Source organism: Mustela lutreola, chromosome 1, assembly GCF_030435805.1.
Source record: "Mustela lutreola isolate mMusLut2 chromosome 1, mMusLut2.pri, whole genome shotgun sequence".
Lineage (NCBI taxonomy): Eukaryota > Metazoa > Chordata > Mammalia > Carnivora > Mustelidae > Mustela > Mustela lutreola.
Window position 1 is genome coordinate 220,574,835 of NC_081290.1, and position 24,352 is coordinate 220,599,186.

At 36.5% G+C, this 24,352-nt stretch overlaps 1 pseudogene; it reads right to left on the minus strand.

The window, feature by feature from the left end:
- Positions 1-7,924: 7,924 nt before the first annotated feature.
- On the minus strand, positions 7,925-8,386 carry LOC131832288 (ferritin light chain-like; annotated as a pseudogene).
- Positions 8,387-24,352: the final 15,966 nt, after the last annotated feature.

Genomic DNA, 24,352 nt, shown 5'->3' on the forward strand with positions numbered 1-24,352 from the left:
TTTAAACATTACTGACTTGACAGAAAGTAAGAGGATGCCCTTTTGCACATGGTGGCCAGAAATTAGCCAGTATTCATGATTCACTATTGAGGTCATAAACAAAATACTTGGCTTTCTGACAGCTACATTAGTTGCATTGTTCACCATCCACAGCTGCCAGACATTGAATGGTTACTTGGCAGCTGGCAAAGCTTGGATTCATACAGTGGGCCTTCCTTAAACCTTGGTTTTGAAAATGTCACACATTGAGTATAATTACATTGTAGTACTTGTATTTAAATGGGAAAACTAAACCTAACACTTTCTGATTTTTCAGAAAAATTGACAACTCCTCCTAGTGTCACCCAGTTTTCAGGCTAGTTAATTCTGAGGGAAGTGGAATAAATACCATCTTATGTTTTCTTTACTGGAACAACTACTAGAAACTAAGATCATTAAGAAAATGTTATGAAAAAGATTGTGGAGTAATCTTTGCTATAGTTGGTATATACTAGAATGGTTTTCACAAAGACAAATACATATTTCATAAAGGAAGAATTCTCTTTATTATAACTTTTAGTTTTTTGGTTAGTTTTTGGTTGCCTTTCTGTTTTCTTCCTTTCCTTCTCTGTTTCTTTCTCTTCTTTCCTCCTGTTCTAGTTCCTCCCTCTTTCGTTTGCATATATATTTAGTAAATATTTTCTTTATACTAGGCATGGTGTTGGACACTGTAACAGTGTCCAACTGGTAAATTAAAAGGTAAATAAAAAGATAACCTCCCTCCTTTCAAGTGGTCTAATCATTTAATGAAGAAAAAAAAAAGGATGTGTATACAAATAATGCAGAGGAGTGAACACAGTAGGGACCAAGGCATCAAAGAGAGTTTAAATGTGACTTGACTTTAAAACTCTCCTAACATCTATATTTCAAAGTAGAACAATTTTGTGGAGGGGATAACTCAGTTTAATCATTTTTAAAAATTTTTAGATGGAGGTAAGCTCATTTTATTTCAATAGAGGATATTACTTTCTGAAAAATTAAGAGTATGTGACAATGAGATAAGTAACATAAGGAAGAAGATGGAAGTATGAAAATGGAATTTGAAATCCAAGGTCAGAGATGCTGTAGAATCTATTTCTACTATGGCTTGCAATTTGAATTAAATGACCCTTAAATATTCTTATATTATTTATATTCTGTGAGTTATAACTCAGAAAAGTTGAAATATAGATTGTTATAATATTTGTTAATGTTAAGTCATATACATAAACTACAGAGCAATTGATATTAGAATTCTCTACATTGTCCTCCAAAGTTTCATGAAATTGTATGTTTTCCAGATAATTGACACATCTATCTATCTATGCAATCTATCTGTCTGGAAATACTGAGTTCTGAGAGAGATAGTGGGGCTGTTTTAGGCCCTACAATATAGTCTATGTTAATAACCATCAGAGCAGAATGTATTTATCATGTACCTACTATATTTCTCAGAACTGTGCTTCATATATATATATATCATTTAATCTTTGTAATGTTGCTATGAATTAATTATATTTTATAGTTAAATAAAGAGCAGTGAAGAAAAAAATATCGGTGACAGAACATAAGAAGTCAATATGATGAGATAAGGGTGTTGTCTCTGAAACTAAGGCGACTGCATTCAAATCCTAGTTTTGTCACTTACTCGTTGTGGGGTTTGATCAAGCTACTTTATCTCTTTAAACTTCAGCTCCTCATCCTTCAAGTGGAATCAATAATAATAACTACATGTAGAGTTATTACGAAAGTTAAATGAGTTCACCCATTAAAGTGGTTAGAATAGCAGTGATATGTAAACATTGTTATTACAAGTCTGAAATCACACAGCTAGAAAGTGATAGAACAGATTTTCTGGATTCCAAAGCCTGTGCTTGATTCACAATTCTGTATTGCTTCCAAGACATATCCAAGTCTTGTGGATCACAGAATTTAGAAAAGGAATTTGTCTGTAATCAACTAATTTCTGTTTGTTTCTCGAAGAAAGCATATATACAAAGAGTTTGTAATTCAAAGGCTCTTTTTCCTTGGGAGTGAATTCCAGCATCTCAGAGCCTATTAGTACTAAACAGTGGTGCACATGTCAGTTTTCAGGGACTGTGGGATGAAATAAAGAGGAACTTGGAGATAAGTTACTAGTGTCTCTTCTCCCACAGTGATTTGAAAATTTGCCAGTTCTTAGGATCATCCTTAGGAGGAGTTCAGCTCTCTCTCCCCAGTTGTTCAGAGAAGCTGTTGTTTCTGTGACTTTCTTTTTTTTCTGGCCTCCTTCAAAAACTCCTTTTGGCCCTAGTGGTAGTAGTGGTGGGGATAGCTTTGTAAAATCACCAGTTTCATAGCCTTAGCATAGCTTATCTAAGTGGGATTATAGGATTGAAGACATGAAGAGTATACTAATATGAGCAGGTCAAAACGCTCTTATTGTATGTTTTCATCATAGTTAATTCTTATGTGAGATATATGGATAGTTTTGGATTTCTCATGTTCATCATTAGATTGGAAGTTCCCTATCTATAGGTTTGCTCTAAAAAATTCATTGGTGTTTTTCATTCTGATTCTCTTTTCTATTCATTTTTGATTTTTTAAATTAACATATAATGTATTATTTGTTTTAGGAATACAGGTCTGATTCATCAGTCTTACACAATTCACAGTGCTCACATAGCACATACCTTCCCCAGTGTCTACCGACAGCCACCCTATCCCTCTCAGCCCCCTCCGGTCCAGCAACCCTCAGTTCATTTCCTTAGATTAAGAGTCTCTTAGGGTTTGTCTCCCTCTCTGGTTTTGTCTTATTTCTATTTCCCTCCCTTTCCCTATGATCCTCTGTCTTGTTTCTCAAGTTCCCCATATCATTGAGATCATGTGGTAATTGTCTTTCTCTGATTGACTTATTTTGCTTAGCATAATACTGTCTAGTTCCACCCATGTCATTGCAAAAGGCAAGATTTCATTTTTCATAGCTGCATAATATTCCTGTGTGTGTGTGTGTGTGTGTGTGTGTGTGTGTGTGTGTGTATCATATCTTCATTATCCATTCAAATGTCAATGGACATCTAGGCTCTTTCCATAGTTTGGCTATGTGGGCATTGCTGCTATAAACATTGGGATGCACATGTGCCTTCCGATCACTACATTTGTATCTTTGGGGTAAATACCCAGTAGCCTGATTGCTGGGTTGTAGGGTAGCTCTGTTTTCAACTATTTGAGGAACCTCCATACTGTTTTCCAGAGTGGCTGCCCCAGCTTGCATTCCTACCAACAGTATGGGAAGGTTCTCCTTTCTTTGCATCCTCACCAATACCTGCTGTTTTCTGACTTGTTAATTTTAGTCATTTTGATTGGTGTGAGTTGGTATCTCACTGTGGTTTGGACTTGAATTTCCCTGATGCCGAGTGATGTTCAGCACTTTTTCATGTGTCTGCTAGCCATTTGGATATCTTCTTTGCAGAAATGTCTGTTCATGTCTTCTATCCATTTCTTGATTGGATTATTTGTTCTTTAGGTGTTGAGTTTGAGAAATTCTTTATAGATTTTAGATACAACATGTGATATGTTATTTGCAAATTATCTTCTCCCATTCTGTTGGTTGTCTTTTGGTTTTGTTGACTGTTTGCTGTGCAAAAGTTTTTGATCTTGATGAAGTCCCAATAGTTCATTTTTGCCCTTGCTTCCCTGCCTTTGGAGATGTTTCTAGGAGGAAGTTGCTATGGCTGAGGTCAAAGAGGTTGCTGCCTGTATTCTCCTAAAGCATTTTGATGGATTCCCATCTCATATTCAGGTCTTTCATCCATTTTTGGGTCTGCTTTGTGTGGGGTATAAGGAAATGGTCCAGTTCCATTCTTCTGTATGTGGCTGTACAATTTTCCCAACACAATTTGTTGAAGAGACTGTTTTTTTTTTTCTCTTTTTTTCCATTGGATATTCTTTCCTGCTTTGTTGAAGATTAATTGACCACAGAGTTGTGAGGGTCCATTTCTGGACTCTCCATTCTGTTCCACTTATCTGTGTGTCTGTTTTTGTGCCAGGACCATACTGCCTTGATGATTACAGCTTTTTAATAGAGCTTGAAGTCTGGAATTGTGATGCCACCATCTTCAGTTTTCTTTTTCAACATTCCTCTGGCTTTTTGGGTCTTTTCTGGTTCCATACTGGTTTTAGGATTATTGTTCCATATCTGTGGAAAAATTTGATGGTGTTTTGGTAAGGATTGCATTAAATGTATAGATTACTCTAGGTGGCATAGACATTTTCACAATATTTCTTCTTCCAATCCATGTGCATGGAATGTTTTTCCATTTCTTTGTGTCTTCCTCAATTTCTTTCATGAGTATTCTATAGTTTTCTGAGTATAGATTCTTTGCCTCTTTTGTTAGATTTATTCCTAGGTATCTTATGGTTTTGAGTGCTATTGTAAGTGGTATTGACTCCTTAATTTCTCTTCCTTCTGCCTTGTTGTTGGTGTATAGAAGTACAACTGATTTCTGTGCATTGGTTTTATATCCTGACACTTTACTGAATTCCTATATAAGTTCTAGCCTTTTTGGAGTGGAGTCTTTTGGGTTTAACAGATAAAGTATCATATCATCTGCAGAGAGTGAGAGTTTCACTTCTTTGTTGATTAGGATGCCTTTTATTTCTTTTTGTTGTCCGATTGCTGAGACTAGGACTTCTAGTACTATGTTGAATAGCAGTGGTGATTGTGGACATACCTGCCATTTTCCTAATATTAGGGGAAAAGCTCTCAGATTTTCCCCATTGAGAATGATATTCACTGTGGGTTTTTCCACAGATGGCTTTGATGATATTGAGGTATGTATCCTCTATCCACACACTGTGAAGAGTTTTGATATGGAAAGGATGCTGTACTTTGTCAGATGCTTTTTCAGCATCTATTGAGAGTATCATATGTTTCTCATTCTTTCTTTTATTAATGTATTGTATCACATTGTTTTGCAGATGTTGATCCAAACTTGCAGCCTAGTAATAAATCCCACATGGTGGTTCGGAATAATCCTTTTAATGTACTGTTGGATCCTATTGGCTAGTATTTTGGTGAGAATTTTTGTGTCCATGTTCATCAGGGATATTTGGTCTGTAATTCTTTTTGATGGGGTTTTTGTGTGATTTTGGGATCAAGGTAATGCTGGCCTCATAAAACGAGTTTGGAAGTTTTCCTTCCATTTCTATTTTTTGGAACTGTTTTGGGAGAATAGGTGTTAATTCTTCTTTAAATGTTTGGTAGCATTCCCCTGGGAAGCCATCTGGCCCTCGGTTCTCATTTGTAGGTAGATTTTGATGACTGCTTCAATTTCCTTATGGGTTATGCATCTGTTCAGGTTTTCTATTTCTTCCTGGTTCAGTTTTGTTAGTTTATACATCTCTAGGAATGCATCCGTTTCATCCAGATGGTCTAATTTGCTGGCATATATTTGCTCATAATATGTTCTCATAATTTTTTGTATTCCAATGGTGTTGGTCATGATCTCTCCTTTTCATTCACGATCTTATTAATTTTATTAATTCATGATTCTATTAATTTTATTCATGATTTTATTAACTTATTAATCTTTTGTTTTTGATGAGTCTGGCCAGGGGTTTATCAATCTTAGTAGGTCTTTCAAGGAACCAGCTTCTAGTTTCATTGATTTGTTCTTTTGGTTCCTATTTCATTGATTTCTGCTTTGATCTTTATTATCTCTCGTCTCCTGCTGGGTTTAGGCTTTATTTCCTGTTCTTTCTCTACTTCCTTTAGGTGTAGGGTTAGGTTGTGTATTTGAAACCTCTTTTGTTTCTTGAGAAAGACTTGTATTCGTATATACTTTCCTCTTAGGACTGCCTTTGCTGCATTCCAGAGATTTTGAACAGTTATGTTTTTATTTTCAGGTGTTTACATGAATTTCAGAAATTTTTCTTTCATTCAATTCAAGCAAATCAGAAGAGAACTGAAACTGGGGGGAGACAAAAGGGAAAAAAAAGAGAATATGATCCAGCTGGTGAATCGAACAGAGCCACAGAATAGAATTTGGATATATTATTGTCTGTTAGAAGAAACTTCCAAAATCTAAAGAAAGAAAAACTTATGTATGTGTTTGTTTGTATGTGTGTGTATGTATGTATGTATGTGTGTGTGTGTATATATATATGGGTAAATACAATGAAGAGATGGAATGTAACTATAGAGGTGAAAATTTAAAAAGTATTTTAAAAAAGGAATTAATAAGAAGTTGGTTGAAAAAAGAAAGAAAAAATTAAAAGAAAAAAAAAAGGAGAGAATGATAGAACAAAGCCATATACTAGATTTAGGGTATATTTTGGTCTGTTAGAGGAAATTGTATTCCAAAATTTTAAAGAAAGAAAATCTTCTATATCTACAAAAAATAAGGTTAAATACAATGAAGGAATGGCATATGATTGTAAAAATGAAAATTAACGATTTTAAACAGGGAATTGAGAAGATGGTGGTTAAAATAGGAAAGAAGATAAAGTAAAAAAAATAGAAAAAGAAAAATATTTTCTTTGAAATTTAAAAATTAAAAATGGAAATTAAAAATTAAAAAAAGTTTAAAATTTAAAATTAACTTTGAAAGACTAAAGAATTGTTGGGGAAAAAAGCCATGAATTCTTTGTGCCATATTCCCCTAGCACTAGAGTTTTACAGCTCATATTGTTTGGTAGACTTGGTCTTGGCTGGATGTTCTTGCTGATCTTCTGGGGGAGTGGCCTATTGTCATGATTCTCAAATGTCTTTGCCTGAGGTGGAACTACCCTGCTTTTGTCACAGGTTAGGCTGACTAATCTTCTCAGTTTTGCTCTTGGTAGCTTTTGTTCCCTGAAAGCTTTCTGTACAGCTTTGGAGCATGAAAATGGTGGCCTCCCAGTCTCCGGTCCCAGAGGAGCCGAGAACTCAGGACCCCACTCCTCAGTAGGCCATCAGAGAAAAACAGTCAGTCCCTCCTTTCTCCCTAATCTCTGGCCTCATTCTGCTCACCCAGCCTGTGACTGAGCATTTATATCTCTGGCACATGACCAGTCTCCAAACCTAGCAGATTCCTCTGGTGCACTCTCGTGCTACTACTCCTGGGGAAGGTAAGGGAGTCACCCCAGATCTGCCACTTGTTGGGCCCCTTCTTGAAGAGTAGAGACCTGACGGTGCTGCAGATCATAGTTTATAGCAATCCTGAGCTGAGTGCCCACTCCTCGGCTCTGTCTTTGTAGCCAGCTTCCTCGCTCCTGTACTTGAGAGTTCTGCCACACTCAAGTACCCCCAAGTCTGTCTGTGACCCACAGGGGTCCTGAGACCACACTGTTCCAGTGAGGCTTCCATCTCCTGCTTACCCCCACTTAGCCACCACAGCAACATCCCTCTGGGGAGCAGTCTTCTAGAAGTTCTGATTCTGTGCTCCACTATTCTCTCACTTGCCAGTAGCTGGCTGATAGAGGCCCCCTTCCCCATGGTCCATTTTTTCAAATATCACCTCAGATTCACTTCTCTGCATGTCCTGTCTTCCAGAAAGTGGTCACTTTTCTGTCCATAGAGTTGCTGTTATTTTTTTCTTTGATCTCTTGTTGAGTTTGTAGGTGTTCAGAATAGTTTGATAACTAGCTGAATTCCTGGGACCAGATGAAATTTTTGTCTCCTCCTCCTCTCCCATCTGGCTCCTCCTCTCTATTCATTTTCCAACAAAACTGTATAAAACTTGAAAGGAACTGCCAAATTTTCTCAAAGAGGCTGCACCATTTTCATTCATACCAGCAATGTACTCCAGTTTCTCCAGATCCTAACCAACACTTGTTGTCTTTTATTGTAGCCACAGTTTTCTGGTGGTAAGTGTACCTCATTGTGGGTTTTTGTTTGTTTGTTTGTTTGCTGTGAAAGCTTTGTTGTTTCAATTTGGTCCACAGCTTAAGAGAGGGTACCTGGGTGGTTAAAAAGCTGCCTACTGCCTGCCTTCACCTCCTCATCCAGGAAGAAGTTCTCCAGGAAGTCATACAGGTGGGGGTCTATATGTGCAGAAACCCTGGGCATGTAGATCCAAAAGGCCCTGATTCAGGTTCTTCTCTAGAACCAGGTGGCTTCCATGGCATCCAGGGTTTTACTCCACTCATCTTAGGATGGCTTCTGCACGTCTTGCAAAAGGGTGTGGCCACTGCAGTGGTTTTTCATTTTCAAGAGACACTCAGTACCCTTGGGCTTCTCATCTGCCTGCTCGAAGAAGTGGCCCATGTTCTTCAGAGCCACAGCATTTTGGTTGAAACAGAAGCCCAGAGAGAGGTAGGTGTAGGTGGCCTGCAGATGCATGTTGACCAGGTAGGTGATGGCTCCCTCCACTTTGATGGAATAATTCTGATGAATCTGGATGCTCATGGTTGATTGGTAATAAGGAGCTAAGCTCAAAATAAGGTGTTAGCTAGTCCTAGAGGCAGAGCCTGGCTGAGAAGATAGCTCCAAATGTTGGGACTGGAAAAAAGGCTGGAGGGTGGTCAGAGGCTAGTAGAAAGAGTGACCCTGGGTCTGTTCCATCCAAACACTGTTGAAGCAAGAGATGGATCTGTAGAACTGCTGGGTGCACTGCCTCATTGTGGTTTTGACTTGTATATCCCTAATGACTGAGGATGTTGGGCATCTTTTCATGTGTTTATTGGCCACTTCTATGTCTTCTTTGGAGAAATGTTTGTTAAAATCTTTGTCCGTTTTTAAATTGGGTTGTTTGTCTTTCTGTTGTTGATAGTTCTTTATATATTGTAGATAATAGACCCTTATCATATTCATTGTAGATATTCCATCTGTGGGTTGTCTTGTGACCTTACTGATAGTTTCATTTGAGGCACAGATTTTTATTTATTTTTTCACTGTGTTTGCTTTTGCTTTTGAAGTCATATCTAAGAATCAATTGCCTAACCCAAGGTCATGGAAGTTTTATACCTGTTTTCTCCTATGGGTTTTATAGTTTTGATTCTTACATGTAGGACTTTGATCCATTTTGAGTTAAATTTAGATATGGTGTGAGGTATGGCTCCAAATCCATTCATTTACATGTAAATAATCAGTTGTCCCAAAACTATTTGCTAAATGACCACTCCATCCCTTGTTGAATTGTGTTGGCACTATTGTTAAAAATCAATTAGCTAGGGGTTCCTGGGTGGCTCAGTCATTAAGCACCTGCCTTCAGCCTAGGTAGTGATCCAGGGTTCTGGAATTGAGCCCTGCATCAGGCTCTCTGTTCAGTTGGGAGCTGGCTTCTCCCTCTCCCACTCCCCTTGCTTGTGTTCCCTCTCTGTCTCTCTCTTTGTCAGATAAATAAATAAATAAATAGATAAATAAGTCCTTTAACAAAATCAATTAACTATAGATGTAACAATTTATATCTGGACTCTCAATGCCACTCCACCTATCTATATTCTGTCATTATTCTAGTCCTATACTATCTCAGTTAGTTTAATAAGTTTTGAATTCAGAAAGTATAGATTATTCTGTGTTTTTCTTTTCAAGGATTGTTTTGGCTATTCTGGGTCACTTGCATTTCCATATAAATTTTAGAATCAGTTTGTCAATGTCTGCATTAAAAAAACAGTTTGGGTTTTTATAAAGGTCATGTTGAATCTAAAAGTTATATGATCAGTTCGCCATCTTAAAATACTGTTTCCCAGTTCGTGAATATGGGGTAAATGAATATGGCTGTAGGCTTTGTAGTTTTTAGTGTATGAGCCTTGCGCTACTTTTGTTAAATGTATCCCCAAGAATTAAGAAGAATTCTTTGCAAATGGAATTGTTTTTAAAATTTTATTTTAAAGGGAAAATTTGAGGGCAGTAACCTTATTGGATACCCCTGGACAGACCACTACACTTACTGTAATTTTTTTTTTTAAACAACAGAATGTGTCTTACCATTTTTTGTATCTCTGAAATTTAATGTAGTGCTTGGTACATGGTAGGCTCACTAAATTTGTGTTGTGAATATTAGTTGTTGGTAATATCTAGATGAGATTTTTCATGTGTATTAAACTTCAGGGATAATATTTTTGAAAAATTAAATGCAGTACTCTTATGTTTTGATGATATAGGTTGTAGGAAATAATGTTTACCTTCTTTTATGTAATTTTTCCACAAATATAATTTGTAAGTGATAAGGCTAATAAGCAGAAACCTTGACATTTTGTGACATATAAAAAAGAAGAAAGTGCTAGCAATTTTTTTGTGATTAAAATTGTTTTCTGTGAGTCAAGTCTGTGGCCATGAATTTTTAGCATCTTAGGGATTTAAGTGAAAATAACTTTTTCATGTCCAACATGATATTTCAGAGAAAAACAGCAGCCAGGGGTTATCTTTGGAAAGTTTGTAATATCATTGCCAACCACTTGCTCTAGGCTTTTAAGTTGTGGGCAAGCCTGAATTAGGTAGTATTTATTTATTTCTTGGAAGTAGCATACTCTGATTGTATCAATTGCCTTTATAACATTAATGTTTCATCTTCAATGGCATCCAAATTACTTTGACATTTGTGTTATATCCCAGAGTGCCCATCTTTCAGCTCAAAGAAGAGAATTGTGTTGGGTAATCTTAATATAGTCAATGGAGCAATGGATGTGAAAGCAAATTATGTGGTTAAGCTCATAAATTAAGCCAGTCCTTTTTGAGACATATGTATAGGGAGAGAGAGCTAGAGGATAATCTTTAAAACAGTTTTCTTCTTGGTAATTTCATTATTACATGCAATATAATTTTGAAAAGATATTCTATTTTAATTTAAATTCAGTTAACCAGCATATTAAGTACATCATTAGTTTCAGATGCAGTGTTCAATAATTCTTTAAACTTAAAGACAGGATTAAAAGTCAGCTGTTGGAAAGGAGTGTCTGTGGTCATCTGTTTGGTGAGGTGGTATGAGTGAGAGACAGAGCTGAGGGTTCTACCAACTAATAGCAGACATTTGTGTTTAGTAGTATAAGTTCATGCTGCTCTTCTAAATATTTTCATGGAGTCCAAGGAAGTTCTTGTTCACTGTAAGTTAATTTGCTTTCCTCTTGACCTACTTATGGTGAATGAGGCATGACTGTTGACCTGACATATTTCCTTAACGATTTGCTCATAAATTCTCAATTCTAGAGCTCACATGTATTGTTTGCTTTGCTTGTTCTCTTTAGTACTAAGGCCATTTATGATTATAAAATCAGGGATTGAAGAGATGAGAGAGGGCTGCCAAATTGTCTAGTAACTTGGAACTTAAAAGTTATGTGTGTATTTCTCCCACCAGAATGCCTATGTTATAATTTGACTAATAAGTATGTGGAGAGATGTATTCAAACCCTTATGTGTTTAACTTTGTAAATGCTGAAAATAAAATTGTAATTTGGTTTACTATTTTGATAAAGTTAAATGCTAGACTGCAGAATATCTTAATGAAATATATTAAATATTGATCTGCCTACTTAGGACCTTGGGAGAAGATATTGTCTATTTTTTTTTCCTAAGTGGTATTTTCTGTGTGGTTTGAAGTGAAATAACTGCAAATACTTGTTTTCCTTGTACCAAAATGAGTTAGTTCATATTTTTCTTCTAACATGTATGTAGTGATTTTTAGTAGCTAAGGATAATGTTAAATTTGATGGATTATTAATCATTAATTAGTGACTAGTCATTAAATAAAATGCTATATACCACACATTGTGTATATTTTGTCTCACTTAGTCACTTTAGGAGTTATGTATGATTATTTTCATTTTACATACAAAGAAACTGAGGATCAGAGCCGTTAGTCTCCAAGCATTTAAGTGCTAGAGGTAGGATTTATATCTTTCTATATTTATGTCTATCTATATGCTTGTCAACCTGCCCCCAAAGCTGATGCTGTTAATCATTCCTAGCCTGCATTCCATAAATAATCACATAGCACACAGTAGTATTGCCAGTTCATGTCAACCAGAAGAGTGAAAACATATTCACGATGTGGAAATTTTTCCTTCAGTTTCTGTCTAAATGTTTTAGAATTGTTACTGAGCTCCTCTCTGAGGAAGAAAAGAAAAGACAACATTTTCCAGCAGGTTTCTATGTATCATGTTGATTCTGCTGTCTTTTATAGTGGCTCAACAGTGACATGTATTAATCTGCATTCCAGAAAAATACACCCCATAGAGAGAATGTGTGGGAACAGCTGGTTATGGCAGCTGTAGGTAATGAACACGAGACAAGTCTCAAAGTTCAGTTTTTTCCTCTTTCTGCATGTATACCCTTCATGTATCAAAAGGAAGAATTGTTATATATATATGTATGTATGTATACATATATACATACATGTGTATGTGTGTGTGTGTACACACACACACACAAATTGTGCTTAGCAAAGAAACAGAAGCTCCATGATATTGTTATTCAAATTCTCTTTTCGAGTCATGGAATGGTGATGCCAAAATCACCTCCTTTGGGCCTTAGTTCAGTCCTTAAGGAAAATGAACAAACTTGGATGAATTTTCTCTTGGAGAATAAGGAACAATGTTTTTTTAAATTGCTATATCCCCAAAATGCTTGCAACAGAGCTATATATATATAAAGCTTAATAAATGTTTGTTGATTGATGGATTGCTTGCCTAATTTCCCATGGCTCGTAGTAGTTGAGGTTATAATCTGAGTCTTTGACATTTAAGTTCAGTGTTTTTCTTACCATAATGGGTTGTTTGCACTCCCATCTCAGAATAATAATTGCCTTTTCCTTTTGAAAGGCAGAAATTAAAACTCTGAGAGATTTAAAAAACTTGCCCAAATTCACACAGGTAGGCCAGGGCTGACAAGTTCTTAAAGTCTAGTCTGCTTGACGTTAAAGTCTGTGTGTAGATGCCCTCTGTAAGCTGCACCTTCCTAGAACAAGACCTCACATAATATCTAATGAATGAAATTTATATTTGTATTTTAAAGCCCTCTTCACAAAAGAAAGTATGTAATTCATTTTTGTCAGGCACTAGAACTGAGTGGTCAAGAATAAGGATTCTATAGCCAGGCAGAGTTTAAAATCACAGTTCTACCACTTACATGACTTCAACTAAGTTTCTCTGTGGCTCAGATTCATCAGTCACAAATGATGTCCATAATACCGATTTCATTGGAGTTGTTTAATTAAGTAGGCATGAGGTGCTTAAAACAGTGCCTGACATATAGTAAGCCTCATGTGTTACTATTATTTCCTGGGTATATATTTCCATTACAAAAAATTATCTTATAGACAGCGAAGCTTAATCCTATTGTCCTCTCTCATTCTGTTTTTCTAGGAACACAAAAACTAGTAAGGCATCACCCTCATGGCATGCTACAGTCTCTAATTATTATGATGAAAATTTTTTTAGAGTCGGGGTAGGGGCAGAGGGAGAGGGAGAGAGAGAGAGAATCCCAAGCAGGTTCCACACTCAGTACAGTCCAGAGGCAGGACTCAATCCCATGACCCTGAGATCATGACATGAACTGAAATCAAGAGTGAGATACTCAATAGACTGAGCCACGCAGGTACCTCTCATGACGAAGTTTTTTACTCTTTTTTTTTTTTTTTAAAGATTTTATTTATTTTTTGTGACAGAGAAATCACAGCAGGCAGAGAGGCAGGCAGAGAGAGGGGGGGAAGCAGGCTCCCTGCTGAGTAGAGAGCCCAATGCAGGACTTGATCCCAAGGACCCTGAGATCAGCCAAAGGCAGAGGCTTAACCCTCTGAACCACCCAGGTGCCCCAAGTTTTTTACTCTTCTTTAAAAGTTTTCTCTTTCTTTCTTTCTTTTTCTTTTCTTTTCTTTTTTTTTTTTTTTTTTGTTTGACAGACAGAAATCATAAGTAGGCAGAGAGGCAGGCAGAGAGAGAGGAAGGAAAGCAGGCTCCCTGCTGAGCAGAGAGCCCGATGTGGGGCTCGATCCCAGGACCCTGGGATCATGACCTGAGCCGAAAGCAGAGGCTTTAACCCACTGAGCCACCTAGGCGCCCCCTTTAACAGTTTTCTTAATCTTTAAGCAAAGATCTGATTTCCCCAGTACTCCTATTTAGAATACTACAAGAAATTTATTGTACTTAGACCAGGAAATAACATTAATACTTAGAGGATAACAAATTCTTTTTCATATGGTGCACAAAGGACAGCCACATTTATTATTAGAGCAGAAAGGAGTAGTCTTTTAAAAATATTATCTTGAGAGAATGTACCTTCTTTTGCCTAAAATTAAGACACTTCATGTAGGGTGATATAGTGGATGAGCACAGGACTTGGGAATCAGAAAACCCAAGTTCATATCCCACTTGACAATTATCAGTTGTATGACGTTGGATGACAAAGTCCTCTTAGCCTCTTTCAGCCCCAATTTTCTGTACTGTGAAAGAATGTAAGAGTGACTGCTCTGATTATCTTACAATGTTTGGTATTTGTCAAATAGTATTTTATATTTTCAAGGCCCAAATTCAAATACTGCCTTCTCAACGAAGCCTTCCCTAACTCCTCCAGGTAGATTACTTCTTTCTTCTTTATATTCTGAGAGCAATTTGTATCTCTACAAATACTCCATTTCTTTGAGCCAAAATGACCATGTCTTCCCACTGGATTGTAAGCTCTTTGAGTAGACACTCAGTTTCGTTTTCTGCCCCCTGTCTGGGATAGTGCCTTGAATATGTTCTCCATTCATATTTACCTAATTGAAATGAATTTGTGCAATAGTGCTTTGTATACTGAAATATGTACAAATGGAAATTATTGTCAATATCCACTTATACTTGGCACTTAGACTTTCTCACAGGCTTTTTAAACTCACTTATGCCATCCAATGTTTAATCAGACTCACCCTCCATCTCCAAATATCTTATCTTGGGGAGAGTCAACCACGAGCACAACTAAAGTCTTTATTAAGCTCCTGAAAGCAAGTTGTATTGTCCTAACTGCTGTCCAAATCAAATCGTCATGGTTTCTGCTTTACAAGAGCACAGTCGAAAATCATCAAATGTCTGCATGCAATTTATGCTGTCCTTAGTACTGTTCAAATTGAATTAAATAATTAGATCAGTGACTTCTAGAAACACTGTAGGGAAGAAAGACTTGTGTGAATACATTTATGAAAGATGCTAAAAACTATTTAAAAAATAAAACCACACTGTCTGAATATATAACAGCTTTTGTTGAGAGCTATGTCTGACATGGATAGTTTTAGATTTGGATGTTTTGTCTAAGTACACTAGGCAAGAAGCCTTCATATCACTTCTTAATTGGGGAAAACCTATGTGTATTGAGTTTTTCACAAGTTTTTGATGTAGTCCCTGGAGGTTATATAATGTATTTTTATTCTCTTATAATATTCTACAAGGTCATAAAATTACTCTTTTGTGGTATTTCATGTGATGTGGGTTTGGTGTGATATGAGGATGTTTTTCTTTAATCTCATTAGAATTAGAGAAACAAGACCTTACTTTTAAATGTAGAAAATTGTTCCTGGGTACAAAAATAAAAGCAGAAAAGAAGAAAGGAAACAAAAAATAAGAGGAAACAAAGGGAAAGTAAAAGAAGTGAAAAGTGAAAATAAGATTGGGCATTAATATCTGTTGTAAATATAAATAAATATTTGGTACTAAACTATAAGTATATGTGATGTGTGAGGCTTAAATGTTTATAAATGATTGAATGAATGAGTAAAGTCATACCGCATTTTTACCCATTTATGTATTGATGGACACTTTGGTTGCTTCCATATTTTAGATAATGTAAATAATGCTGCAATGAACACAGAGACATAGAGGTGCATAAATCTTTTTGAATTAGTTTTCATTTTCATTGGGTAAGCACACAGTAATGAAATTACTGGGTCATATGGTATTCAATTTTTATATTTTTGAGGAAACTTTGTACTATTTTCCACAGTGGTTGCACCAATTTACATTCCCACCAGTAGTGCACAAGTGCACAAATTCTCTTTTCTCCGCATCTTTGCTAACAGTTATTATTTTTTATCTTTTTGATACTATCCATTTTGACTAGTATGAAGTGATATTTCATTGTGGTTTTAACTTGCATTTCCATGATGATGAGTGATGTTGAGGATCATTTCATGTATCTGTTGGCTATCTGTATGTCTTCTTCAGAAAAATGTCTATTCAAGTCCTCTGCCCTTTTTTTTTTTTTATTGGATTAATGTTTTTTTGGTGTTGATTTGTTTGAGTTTTAAAAATCAGAAAGGATGAATACCCAACTTTTGTAGCAACATGGACAGGACTGGAAGAGATTATGCTGAATGAAATAAGTCAAGCAGAGAGAGTCAATTATCATATGGTTTCACTTATTTGTGGAGCATAACAAATAGCATGGAGGGCAAGGGGAGTTAGAGAGGAGAAGGGAGTTGAGGGAAATTGGAAGGGGAGGTGAACCACGAGAGACTATAGACTCTGAAAAACAAACTGAGGGGTTTAAAGGAGCAGGGAGTGGGAGGTTGGGGGAACCAGGTGGTGAGTATTAGAGAGGGCATGGATTGCATGGAGCACTGGGTGTGGTGCAAAAACAATGAATACTGCTATAAACATTCGGGTGCATGTGCCCCTTTGGATCACGGTAGGAGAAGAATCAATGAAACAAGATGGGATTGGGAGGGAGACAAATCATAAGTGACTCTTAATCTCACAAAACAAACTGAGGGTTGCTGGGGGGAGGGGGTTTGGGAGAAGGGGGTGGGATTATGGACATTGGGGAGGGTATGTGCTTTGGTGAGTGCTGTGAAGTGTGTAAACCTGGTGATTCACAGACCTGTACCCCTGGGGATAAAAATATATGTTTATAAAAAATAAAAAATTAAAAAAAACAATGAATACTGTTATGCTGAAAATAAATTTAAAAAAATAAATAAATATTTTAAAAATTAACCAAGAGAGAAATTAAAAGAATAGTACAAAGACATTTGTATATTCTTAGCTTGTTCTGCCACTGATATTTTGCTCAGTTTGTGTGCTCTCTCTCTGTATATACATCTATTTGTTGAGTAATGTGAAATTGAACTGCAGATATCATAGCCTATCTTCAGCATGTTTCTCCTAACAACAAGGAAAGTCTCCTACATAATGCCATTTTCTGTTTCCTTCTTATTATGGATGTGTATGGTTATTGCTTAGAGTTTTCTTTTCATTTCTGGAACATTTTATATTTTCTTGGACCAGCAATCACAGAGATTTCTATGAAGCAGTTTAGGTGCTTAGGTGGCTTGTTAGATTTCTTAGTTTGAATGTCCTCTTTTGTTGGTGTAGTAAGGTGCATTTAAAAACTATTTGGTGCTAAGCATGATACGCTCTAGTTCGTGAAGTGTGTAAACCTGGTGATTCACAGACCTGTACCCCTGGGGATAAAAATATATGTTTATAAAAAATAAAAAATTAAATTAAAAAAAAAATATTTGGTGCTTTGGTGTGGAGGTGGAATTATTATACTTCTAATTTTGTGCTTCTCATTTGTTTCTACCAGGCTATTAATTTAAACTACTTAGTTTTTTCTTTCCTTTCACTGACAAGCTTCCAAGAGATTTCCCCTTCTAGGTTGCCTTTCTTTTTCTCTGCCTCCAAAGTGGATTTGGACTTCACTAGAGTTTTCCTGTCTTTGTAATTAAGGTCTGAAGTTTGATCCCTCACAATTTCTGCCTTCTGGCTGTAGGAGATGAGAGGTTCTCAGAACTAAGGAGTTCTGACTTTCACAATTTGCCTTAAATTGGTCATTAATCACCCTTAGCGTGGCATTGTCTTTGTCCAAAGCTTTGATCACACTTCACGACATTCATTCAAAATCTTTTGTCTGTATAATTATTATTTCCTCTGAACCTCTTTCATGATTGAGGTATTGTACCTGACAGTGTATTCCCTACCAACAGTTTTTCATTCCAGTTCACCACAGGTGAAAGTGTTAACAAATTGCACCATCCACATGCTAGGAATTACTATCAGTACTCTACCTACTACTAGTGTTGGGGTTCTTATTGCCAGCTGGCTGATGAGTGCTGTACCTCAAAAATCACATTTTAGAATTTTTTTTTTCCAGACCATTCCTTATGCCAACTATCTTAGGTCAATGGTCTTGGGAAACAGATTCTGGGATGAAGAATTTGCATATAGGAATTTCACTGGGAATGCTATCAGAAACAACACCTATGAGGGCTTAAGGATGCAAGCTTGGGCAAAGTGATGAATTAAGCTACAAAGTGGTTACTGCAAAGTCTTCAACTGATCTATAGGAGCCTTGGAGCTTAGACAACCTTTCAGGCTTCTAATTGCAGCAAGGGGAACAGATCTCATTGGCTACCTTTGTGGTAGAGGTGTGACTTCAGGTGGGAACTTCCTTTGAGCTGAAAGTGGTTACCAGGTAGGGACTTAGATATGAGCTGTCAGCAGCCAGCATGTCTAGAAGCTAGGGATTTGATGACTTTGGTTCTGATTGAGAAGAGGTACACTAGAAGAGGTAAGAGAAAAAGTAGAAAGTGTTATCAATATAACACTTCAGGTGAGAGATAATGACAGCTTGGTAGTCAGAGGTGGTTGGATTTGGAATATATTTCAAAGGATTTGCTAATGGATTAGATGGCAGGGGGAGAGGAATCGAGGGTATTTTCAAAATTTTTGGCCCTGAACAATTGAAAAGATAAAGTTGTCTCATTAATTTAATGAGAAGTAATGGCTAGCAGAAGATTTTGTCTTACAGCATCTGTATTTACTGAAGAATGTAACGAGCCTCATCTCATTTATAATTTTTAGCTGCATTAAAGAATAAGGGTTTATACAAGGCGCCTGGGTAGCTCAGTGGGTTAAGCCTCTGCCTTTGGCTCAGGTCATGATCTCAGGGTGCTGGGATCAAGCCCCGCATCAGGCTCCCTGCTCAACGGGGAGCCTGTTTCCCTTCCTCTCTCTCTCTGCCTGCCTCTCTGCCTACTTGTGATCTCTGTCTGTCAAATAAATAAATAAAATATTAAAAAAAAAGAATATGGGTTTATAATTTTCTGTTCCTATAGTATAAATTGCCTAAGTTGATCCAACTAGAAGTTTAAAAATTGAATAGACTTATCACCTTGGAATAAATTAAAATTTTGGCAAATAATTATCTTTAATGAAATAAACTCTAGATTAAAGTCAAATACTTTTAAACTTTAAAAGACAGGCAATTCTTATGATAAGCATCCATTTTCAAAGGTGTGAAATGGCAAGAAATCTTTCTAAGTCATTTTAAGAAAATAGCATAACCCTGATATAAAAACTGAGCACTGATAACAGTAAAAGAAGAAAATCCAGATTAATCTCAATTGGGAATGTAGATTTAAAAACCCTAGTCAAAGCACTAATAAATCTGATTCAAGAGTATTTGAGGACATCAGCCAAATGGTGGCATAGGAATTTCTACTGGTCATCTCCTCCCAGAAATGTCGAACAATTATCTGTACATGAAATACCTTCATGACAGCCAGGATCCCAGGTGAGAGATTGCATCACCTGGATGAAGCACAGAAGTAAGAAAGGATGCAGAGAAAGGTAGAAAGGATTGATTCACACAAATACTATTACCCCTCCCCAAGCCAGAGCAGCTTAGACCAGAGAGAGAAGGAGAATTAAGTGAGTGCTTATCTTTACTTTGGACCCTAGAGCCAGCACGCCCTATTGCCAGGTAGACTCCTGTTTACCTCCTAGGTGACTTTATGTAGACTCCTAAGAACCTAGTTCCTGGCTAAGCCCAGAGGTTGCCTACCTCAGCAGTCCAGACACCTGCTGTGGCTCCAACAGCTTTGAGGGGTAGCCTGCAGTTACCATGAATCAAGCCCTTGACTCAGCCTGATGCCTGCTAGATCCAGCAGCCCTAGACAGCTCCCATGACTCCAGGCTCTCAGAGGGCCCCTGAACCCTAGGTGGGCTTCCAGCCCACCTAGGTACTGGTTGGCTCCTACAGCCCTAGTCAACTTAATGGCCCAAGATGGTTCTCACAGCTCCAGGCAGTTCTTCAGTTCCAGCCTCCCAGTAGACTCCTACAAATCCAGATTCTGGCCCACCCAGAATCTGGCTGGTTCTTGTGGCTCTAGGTATTTCCTGTGGCTATAGGTCTGAAAACCTAGGCTCTGCAGAGGGGTCGGGGGCACCTGTGAACCTGTGAACCTGGAGTGCTGGCAAGGCCCAGCACCAGACTGACTAGAGTTACCCAAGCATTTAGCTCATTGCATAATTAGGGCACGTAAGTACTCCAGCAGCAAGCTTGCCCACAGACACCACCATTCTGCCTACCCAGAGTCTCTGGACAGGTTGAGTGATGAAGGGCCTGTTGGAGCCAGTCTGCAGAGACTGGAAGAAGTCTCAATGTCCTCAAATGTGCAGACATTAACACAAGGCCAATATCATGAATAAAAAAGGAAACATATCACTAAAGGAAACTAACAAAATTTCTATGACTGTAAAAAAAAAATAAAAATTTATGAGTTGTCTGACAAAGAATTCAGAAGAATCCTCTTAAGGAAATTCAGTGAACTACAAGAAAACACAGGCAAATGACAAGCAATTCATCAATAAAACACAAAGTTCAACAAAGAAATAGAAGTCATGAAAAAAAAAAAAGAGAATTGAAGACTATAATGATTGAATTGAAAGGCTTAAGAGAGGTCTTAAAAAGAAGACTTAGCTAAGCAGAAGGAACAATTAGTGAACTAGAAGAGAGGCCATTTGAAATGACATAATGAGAGAAACTATGTGATAGCATTTAAAGAAACTATGCAGTTTTAGAGTCTCAGAAGGGAGAGAGAAAGAGAGAGAGAGAATGAGAGAGAGAGAAAGGAGCAGAAATCTCATTAAAAAAAATAATGGCTGAGGGGCGCCTGGGTGGCTCAGTGGGTTAAGCCTCTGTCTTCGGCTCAGGTCATGATCTCAAGGTCCTGGGATCAAGCCCCACATCGGGCTCTCTGTTCAGCATGGAGCCTACTTCCCCCTCTCTCTCTGCTTACCTCTCTGCTTACTTGTGATTTCTCTGTCTCTGTCAAATAAATAAATTAATTAATTGAAAAAAATAATGGCTGAGAATGTCCCAAATCTGGGGAGAGATTTAGAAACCCAAGTTCATGAAAAAAGTAGGTCAAAAATTTCAACCCAGTGATCTTTTCCAAGACACATTATAATAAAACTGTCTAATATAAAAAAGAGAACATTTTTAAAAGCAATGAGAGAAAAAATATTCTCCCATAAAAGATATTAGAAAACAGAAATCAACTGAGTAAATTTGAAGATCAAATTAGTTTTATTAAATGATTCATGAATTGGGTGGCATCCCATCCAGCAAGTGGAGGGGCACTCCAAGCACTTGTACAAAATGGAAGAATTTTATGGGAAGGAGAGTAGGACAAGAAAGTTATTAGTCAAAGAAAAGGACTGTTTCAGGTAAGGTGACTTTCCATTAAAGGGAAGAACAGGAGGTTTTATCATGCAGTTTATCTCATCCTCCTTTGGGGAATTGAGAGGGCCCATGTGACAGACTCATTCGTGCCCATTAGAAAATTCCTGACAGGTTAAGATTACATTTCTGGGAAGGTTGAACTGTAGTTAGGTTAGGTACTAAGTCCTGGTTTGGGGACTCAGCCTAAGTCATGCCATTTTAGTCCTGTGGTTTTCTTTTTAACAAAGGAAGTCCCAGTAAGGCTGTCAGTGAATTTCTCAACAGGAACCTTTCAGGCTAAGAGAGTGAGATGATATATTCAAAGTGCTGAAAGGAAACAAAAAAAACTGCCAACCAAAAATATTTTATTCAACAAAGTTGTCTTTCAGAATGTGGAAGAGATAAAGATTTTTCTAAACAAAAGCCATAGAGTTCATCACAACTTCACTTGCTTTACAAGAAGTACTGAGAAGAGTTCTTCAAGATGAAAGGAAAGGATGCTGATTACTAGCAAGGAAATATATGAAAATCTATTATGCTGGTAAAGGTAGTGTATAGTCAAGTCAGAATATTTTAATACTGGAAAAAGGTAATGGCTTAATCAGGCAATATAAATATAAAGGTTTAATATTAAATATTAAAGTATGGTAAATGGTATTAATTATTAATATTAATTAAGTGATAATAAATATTAATTATTAAATATTAAAATGTGGTTAACATAAAAAATATGGTAGCTACAATAATTTTTTCTATGGATGCAAAATATAAAAATAAGTATAGTATGACATCAAAATATAAATTATGTGGGCAACTAAAAGGGTAGAGTTTTGTATATGATTGATGTTTGTATTAGCTTAAAATAGATTGTTCTAACTGAAGATGTTTTATGTAAGCCTTATGATAACTGCAAAGTAAAAACCTAAAGTGGATACTCATAAAGAGAATGGAATCAAGGCACACCATTACAAAAAGTCATCAACCCGGAAAGAAAGACAGCAGAATAAGAGGAAAGGATCAAGGAAACTACAAAAATCAAGAAAACAATAAGATGGCATTAGTAAGCCTTACCTATCAATAATTACTTTAAATGTAAGTGGTTTAAGTTATTTAATCAAAAGGCATTTCAGCTTTAAGGACATAGGCTTGTAATGAAGAGCTGGAAAAAAAGATATACTTGCAAATGGAAAACAAAATAGAGCAAGAGTAGCCATACTTAGATCAGACAAAATAGACTTTAAGTCAAAAACTGTATAAAGAGACAAAGAAGTATTTCTTTAATAATGAAGTGATCAACTCATCAAGAATATGTAACAATGGTGAATATATGCAGCCACCATCAGGAAAATATGTTGAGTAAGTGCTAAAAGATTTGAAGGGAGAAATAGACAAAAATACATTAATAGGAGAATTCAGTACCCCAATTTTAACAATAAATAGGTCATCCAGACAGAAAATCAATAAGGAAACATTGGACTTGGACCATACTTTAGACCAAACAGACCTGACAAACATATACAAAGCATTTCACCCAATGACAGCAGAATACACATTCTTCTTGAGTAAACTTGGAATATTCTCCAAAATAGATCATATGTTAAATCACAAAATAAGCCTTAGAAAATTTAAGAAGACTGAAACAATACCAAGTATCTTTTCTGACCAAAATCAATAACTTGAAATCAGTAATAGGAGGAATGCTGGAAAATTCACAAATGTTTGGAAATCAAACAATATATTCCTCACAACAAATGGGTCAAAGAAGAAATCAGAAGAGGAAAAAAAAGTCATTGAACAAAAGAAGATGGATATGTACAATAAAGCAAGACTTATGGGATGCACCCAAAGCCATCTATATATATATAGTGTAATCCCTATTAAAATTGCAATGATATATATATATATATATATATATATATGTATATAATCTCACAGAAATAGAAAAAAAAAATCCTAAAATTTTATGTAACTACAAAAGACTCTATTTGGAGTCTTTTCAAAGGGTAAAAAAAGTAATCTTGAGAAAGAAGAACAAAGCTGGAGACATCACATTTCCTGCTTTGCAACTATATTACAAAAGCTTCAAAACTACATGGTACTAGCATTAAAAAAACACATAAATTAATGGAACAGAATGGAGAAAGAGCCAAGAAATAAACCCACACATACAGTCAACTAATACTTGGCCACAGAGTCAAAAACAGTCAATGAGGAAAACATAGTCTTCTTAAATAATGTTGGGAAAACTGAATAACCAATTGTCAAAGAATAAAATTAGATGCCTACCTTAAATTCCTTATAAAAATTAACTTGAAATGAATTAAATACTTGGATTTAAAAACTAACTGTCGGGCGCCTGGGTGGCTCAGTGGGTTAAGCCGCTGCCTTCGGCTCAGGTCATGATCTCAGGGTCCTGGGATCGAGTCCCGCATCGGGCTCTCTGCTCAGCAGGGAGCCTGCTTCCCTTCCTCTCTCTCTACCTGCCTCTCCATCTACTTGTGATTTCTCTCTGTCAAATAAATAAATAAAATCTTTAAAAAAAAAAAAAAAAAAAAACTAACTGTGAAGCTGTTAGGGAAAAAAAAGCAAAATAGGGGCAATGTTCCTTGACATTGTTCTTGGCAAAGTTTTTTTTATTTTTTTGTTTTGTTTTGTTTTGTTTTTGGATATGATACTAAAAATGTAAGCAACAAAAGCAAAAGTAAAGAAGTATGACTATATAAAGTTAAAAAGCTTCTGTTTGGCAAAAGAAACAGCAAAATAAAAGGCAATCTACAGAATGAGAGAGAATATTTAGAAACTGTGTATTAGCTAAGGATTTAATATGCAAAATACATAAGGAATTCCTGTAACTCTGTAGGGAAAAACCAACAATCTCATTTAAAAAGGGGCAAAGTTCTCTTTCTGCCATCTTAGAGCTTGTGATGGCCTGCTGGGAACAGGGCTCCTAAAATGACAAAT